This window comes from Pteropus alecto, unplaced genomic scaffold, assembly GCF_000325575.1.
Source record: "Pteropus alecto unplaced genomic scaffold, ASM32557v1 scaffold17, whole genome shotgun sequence".
Taxonomy (NCBI): domain Eukaryota; kingdom Metazoa; phylum Chordata; class Mammalia; order Chiroptera; family Pteropodidae; genus Pteropus; species Pteropus alecto.
The window spans coordinates 2,626,960-2,633,568 of NW_006440645.1; the positions used below are offsets into that span (position 1 = coordinate 2,626,960).

At 37.0% G+C, this 6,609-nt stretch overlaps 1 long non-coding RNA gene and 1 other non-coding gene across 9 annotated transcripts in view; one reads left to right on the forward strand and one right to left on the reverse strand.

Moving 5' to 3' along the window:
• LOC107196095 overlaps positions 1-6,609 on the reverse strand; it is a 69,171-nt gene that overhangs the window by 53,412 nt on the left and 9,150 nt on the right. The gene's annotated exons all lie outside the window — the stretch shown is intronic.
• Positions 1,894-2,012, forward strand: LOC112484643. The gene has a single exon (XR_003048093.1). It is a non-coding gene; the product is annotated as a 5S ribosomal RNA (ribosomal RNA).

Below are 6,609 nucleotides of genomic sequence, written 5' to 3' on the forward strand. Positions count from 1 at the left end.
GTTTTCACCTGCTCTAAACAATCCTGCCTTTTCACTGAGGAAGTCTGGAAGAATAACTGACAGCAAAAGGTTTCATCTTGGTTTCCTTTCATGGGAGCTACTCCTGAATAAGTTTTTCAAATGGAATCTAGAATCGAAACACAGTCAAGACTCAAGGAACATCATGCTCCTTCCATTTTAAGGATCACGGTGTACTCACGATTCAGGTTCAACACATCCCAATGCTATATGTTGATTAGGTTCAACTTTATGTATACATTTTTAGAAGCATAACAAGTAAAATACATACTAACATACATATAAATATATGTATATGAGAGAGGGAGAGAGAGTAATTTGAATCGGCAGTTTTCTTTGCTGAATCTTTAAAATCTGCTCAAATCTAAGTACTAAGGAGTAGATGCTATAAAACATAAACAAAGACAAGAAACAGAAGAACGTGAACAAATCTGAAATATCTATTATGAAGTATGTGAATATGCTGGTATAAAAGACTCGAAGCATGTATTATGAAGTATGTGAATATGTTGGTATAAAAGAATCGAGCTAATACAAAGTTATAGATATATCTTAAAATATGGTTGAGGAAGCATATAACACAGAACTGGTAAGAAGTAAATAGCAAGTCTTCCCATTTCAATTCGGTGGAGGGTTCTGTGACGGATGTTAAATGGACAAGTGTTCCATCCACAGAAAACTATCTACCAGATTAAGTCCAGGAGATAGGAAGAAGGAACGTGAATAATAGCGTAAGGAAAATGGCAAGTAGCAACGCTGCCTATTCAAAAGAATCTGTACGTAGTGTTGGGATTGGCGGTGGTTTTAATCATCTTCTAGACTTTTAAATAGAGAGATTAAAAATTTTTTTTCTTATGAAAAATGCAATCCCTAGAAAGTAACAATATCGATGTATTGTATTTATACATATTATCATTGTAGATAATTTATATAATTTAAAATATGTCTTTAAGATATGTTAGTTTTATTTGTTTTGGTGTTACCTGTTTTAAATAATAACACTGGCAACTATGATAAACTCTAGATATGAGGCTCCAATCACGCGATTTTTTTTGTTCATTTTAATATTTTAAAAATAAAAGCTAGTCATATTCTCTTATGAATTTTGCTGAAATGGTTTAGTTTTTTATTAGCAGTTTGAAATGAGTTACTATTTTTCATTAAATTGGAATTTTACTGCATGGTTTCAATTATCTCCAAATAAACTCTATGCCCAGTATCACCATTCTGTCAACCACCAAAAAGGGGCCCAGCAATAAAATATGTTAGCTATAGACCAGTACTCCACAGTACCATAAAGCACTATTTAAAAAGGGAGAATCCTAAGTATTGGGTAGAAAATGATGGGCTAATCCTCTGTTCACTATTATATTTCTTGCTTTCCTGGAAGTGTCTCTTAATTCTAGCTCAGCTGTTTTGATATCTCTAGCAATGACTAAATTTCACACTCCAGTTGCTATAAAATTAAGAATTCAAAAGGAATTGTGAATGGGTTTTCCACTGACCTAAAAACCAGCTAAATCTTTCAAATGGAATCTAGAATTGAAGAAATTTGATAGTCTATTTAGAACAGCAGAAAGACTGACATTTTTTCCACCCACATTTGTATTCATGAAAAAAGAAATAAAGGAGAATGAAAATTAAAAAGAAAAAGAGATGAAAATATGTTGATGGACTATTAAACGCTAAGCACTATACGCGATGCTTTATAAACGCTATTTAATACATATTTTAACATTATTCTATTTTCGTAATTATCCTGTGGGGAAGGTGTTATGGAAGAAAATCGAGCCTCAGAGCACTAAAGTGAATTAGCTTAATTTTAGCTCAAAAAGGGAAGAACTTGGTGAGCCTAGCTCTAAAATACACAATCTAGCCTATGGCCATGCCACCCTGAACACGTCTGATTCCATCTGATCTTGGAAGCTAAGCAGGGTCGGGCCTGGTTAGTACTTGGATGGGAGACCACCTAGGAAGACCAGGTGCCGTAGGCGTAAAAAAAAAAAAAAATTCACGATCTAAGAACTTATGTTCATTATTGCTCTTTCAGAATAAAATTGAGCTTTAAACTACTTTATTACGTCTAGACAAAATAATAAGAAATTCCCATTATTTTAATTAGGCAAATAGAGGTATAAACTGAGATATTTTGGAGTCAGCCTCCAAAGTCATTCAGGCACTCTTAAGCATAAAAAGCTGAACTTTCTGACTGTGTTGAAAGTGAATTAAATAAAACAAGCAATATGCACGGTTAATTATAAAATTAGAGAAAAGCAGAAGCGTACTCTCTTATTAAATCTGCTCATCTCTCTGCACAGCATCGTGCCCCCTTTTGATCAATGTAGCCTTCCTTTTGTTTCCCCTATAAGGACAAAGAAGGGAGAAAGAAGAGGAAATAAAGCGGACAGAAGTGCATGACAATTGTTCTCTAGATAACAACCAGAGTGCCATTAATAACTGGAGCTATGTTTAAAATAATCGTTCTTGGTTTGTAACTCTACACTCTCTTCGATCATTTCTCAAAGCCAGTATTTTCTATTTCTTAACTCAACATTTGAAAGGATTTGATAATTAAAAATGCCTAATTATTGGTTATTACAGAATGAAGTACAAATACGGACAACAATTTTTAGTCAAAGTGACCATTTATTGCATCCGCTTAAAATTTTACATTTTCTAAATAGACCCATTTATAAATGTTTTAGCAGCTTGGAAATGGAGGGAGCCAATTATTCTCACAAAGGCTAATGTGGAGCAAAGTGTCCAGTTGTGAGTATGAAAAGAACACTGTGAACTTTCCAGCTCAGGGCACGGCTGTACCGGCAGACTTATTAATTCTGGAATTTCCTCACTCTGCTGCTTATGCAAGATAAAACTTGATGACATCACTGCAGTTTCTTGGCCACAACCGCTTTTTATTAAGCTTAGGGAAGTATTGCTTTGAATACCCCTTTTCTTCTGAAAAATACTTTCGACCTCCACATGCTCAATTCTGGAGAGGGACAGGCAGCTCGCTTTCTGAGAAAGGTGGAAGAGTGCCAGGCTTCTGCCAGGAGAGCAAGCAAGGGGACTCCACTCCAAACGAACCGATCACAGCGCTTCACAAAGACGTCGAAGGATGTTTAGGAAATTATGCTTTAAAAGGTTAAATTCCTCAAAACTAAGAACAAAGTAAGTAAAATCGTAGAAAGATTTCAGTGGCTTAACTGAAGTATTATTAGGTAAATAACAGGGTGTGCCCCTATTTAAGTCCCTTAAACAGAAGAGCTAGATTTCAACCCTGGCTCTGAACTTTCCCTGGCTTCTCAATATGATGTGCTTTCAATAGGAAGATTTGGTACACATGGCAAAGAATGAGGAAAAGCTATTTTTAAGAGATTATAGTTCTGACCCAAAAAGAATGTGCTTACTATTCAGCATTGTGTAGTATCTCGAAACACATTTCAGTGACAACTTAGGAAGGGTAGGAGATAGTGACATTTCAGGAAAGAGGATGGGGAAAAGTCAAGGAAAAAAGATAAATTCAACGTCATGTCCTATTTTAAAACTGCTGATCGAAGAACTGCTATAGAAGCTGCAGCACTAGCACAATAAATAGAAAAGAAAAGGGAGAAAAGGAATGTGAGAACGAAGCAGGCCAAAGGGGAGCACAGACGGGCTGTCCGGGAGCTGACTGTGCTATTCGGTGGCTTCTGGAGCCCTCCCCCTTAGCAGTTTGGTTCTCTGTGCACACAACTGTCGGACGTGAATTGTCACCCACGTAGATGCCCTCATTACATTTCCTTTACCATCTCTCACTTGCAAATAACATATGAAAGCAGTGTATAGGAAAGTGGTGCCAGCTCTGCTAATGCACCACAAATCAGCGATGTGACCTCAAGCGGTTTACTTCATTCTGAAAGGTGTACTTTTCTCCAACTCTGTGTGGCTTCAATGCCACCTCTGAGACCTTGCCTGAACACCCTTATTTAAGGGAGCGCACTGCTAACCCCTTACTGCGCTTCTATTTTACTTTTTTCATAGCACTTATTAACCTTAGTGTAGTTAGTTAAATAAAAAAACAAACAAACAAACAAATAAATCTGAATTATGGGGCTAATATTAAATAAATACATGAATCTGAATTATGGGGCTAATATTAGTATCTACCTTTAAAATACTGCATAATAAAGTACATTACCCAATATATGATAAAGGCTTGTTAATATTAGCTGTTGCTATTAACAAAATAAGATATTATCAAGACCATACAGTAAGAGAACAAAAGCATTTAGAACTGACTTAGATAACAGGTTACACTGGAACTGCTTCCAGATAAATATACTTTGCCCTGATTTGGAACTAATATATGTTGGAACAATGAGAACATTAAATATACACACAAGAAACACGAAGTGGACTGACAGCATTAGCTCCGTTCTCCAGACTCAAAACTGCAACGAAGGGAGCCTGTTTAGGGTCTTGCTAAAATATTATTTCTTGTGAGCATCTGCATATTTTCTATGTCACTTGAGAATTTAAAAAAATCAATATGGTGGACACTTCCCTTGATCACTGTACCTACCTTACCTCTACAGAAACACCTTACACAATCAGAACAGAGTTCCCATGGAACTGATGGCTACAAACCCTTCATTTTTTAAAAAACTAAAATGGCTTCCCATTTAAATACCTGTTTGCAATACTTCGAATCACAAACACATGTCACTTGGATTCTAATGCATTGGCACAATCACATCTAAAGTGTAACGAATAAAAACAATCACCCAAGTCACTTTCTTGGTGCTTAACGACATTAGGCATCTCGAAGTCACGACCAGGGAAAGGAGGTCATTCTTCTATAAAATACTGGAAAATCTCCCTAAACGCAATCAACCTTTTCTTCTTTTCTCCCTTACCTTGAAAAGGCAGGAGGAATACTTTCCGACTTCTACTCTCAAGCATTAAACTTATAATGCTGGTGGCTGAATGTGTCTAGCCCCCTAAAATTGATATGTTGGAACTCTAACTTCCAGTGTGATGGCATTAGGGGGTAGGCCTGTGGGGAGTGAGTTGGTCATGAGCATGGAACCCCTATGAATGTGATCAGTGCCCTCATAAAAGAGACCCCAGAGAGCAATGTCGCCTCTTCCCCGTAAGAGGACACAGAGATAGCCCTATCGGCACCTTGATCTTGGAATTCTCATCTTCTAGACTTGATCTTAGCCAAAAAGCCATGAAGTGATTCCCAGTTTCTGGAACTGTGAGACATAAACGTCTATTGTTTATAAACCACCCAGTCTATGATATTGTTACAGTAGCCCCAACAGATACACAGCAACACAGAAAAATCATCATGTTGTCAGATGTACATACCGATATGGTTCGTGATCATAATTATCAGAATGTATTAGACTATACTATTTGTACAATTCCACACCCCGATGCTTACTTAAGTGTCCTCTATGAGCATCGCAAAAAGATATTAATATTTTGAATATAATAAGAAAAGAATGAGTTATTATTTTGCCAAACACAAGCTACAAGTACTGTGTAAATAGCATAATGAAACACTCTCTTTGGTTCACAACCATCAGACTAAAAGAACTTTAGAATTAGACACTATTGTGAAATATTCTAGATCAATTCCCCTCATTTACAGAATGGGAAGTTAGATGAGAGGAGCTAAGAAACTAGCCCAGTCTCACGCTGTGGGTCTAAAATTAGGAGCCAAGAACCCTGCTTCTGCTCTAACGCTCCTCCGCCTGTCTTACTCTTTCTCCTGTCTCAGCTGAGAATGCAATGTCTACAGGGCAACAGTCCGCACATCTGGAGGCAGCCTGGAAATGAGCTCGTGTTTACCTCGCTGTGTAGAGACAACTGTAGTCTGTATACCCTACTTACTAAGCACAGAGAAATAAGGCTGGATAAGGGGCGATGCCAGTGAAACGTGGAGCCAGAGATGGGAAGGCCTTTTCTACCATGTTAGGAAGTTTTACTTTTACCAGTAAAAAACCATGTTAGGAAGTTTTACTTTTACCAGTAAAAAACTGTCAATGTGACAGTATCAAACCAAAATACTATTTTCTAACTGGAAGTAAATTTCTATACTGTATTAAAGAGTAAATATTGTCCCTTCCACTAGAAACCTCCTGCTCCATGTCTAACTGTAGTCGTGTTCTGCTAAGGGGTCAGGAGATCAATTCAGTTGGTTATGATCAGCAGCTTTTTAAATGAAACAGGATAAAGTAAAATAAAATGTCAGAGTATGTCACTCACATGCATGTTCATGTGAACTGGATCACAGCTGCTTGCTGTTAGGGACTGAAATGTTACCATTGTTTTTAGCAACTGAAATGGCTTCCCTCCTTCACATTAAAACCATTACACCTAATTTAATAGAGTTCTTCGGAATGAAAAGAATTTGAAACAGTAGCAGAACATTTTAATCAGAAAAACTTTGATTTAAAAATGTACGAGAAGGCTTTAACGCACACGGCAGGCCTATTGTTGCCAAGAGTTAGTATTTTCCTAGCCAACTTCAGTTTTAGGGCGTTTCATAGAGAAGAGAATGAAAGACTCAAGAGCACTAACGGTTAAGAAAAATAAACT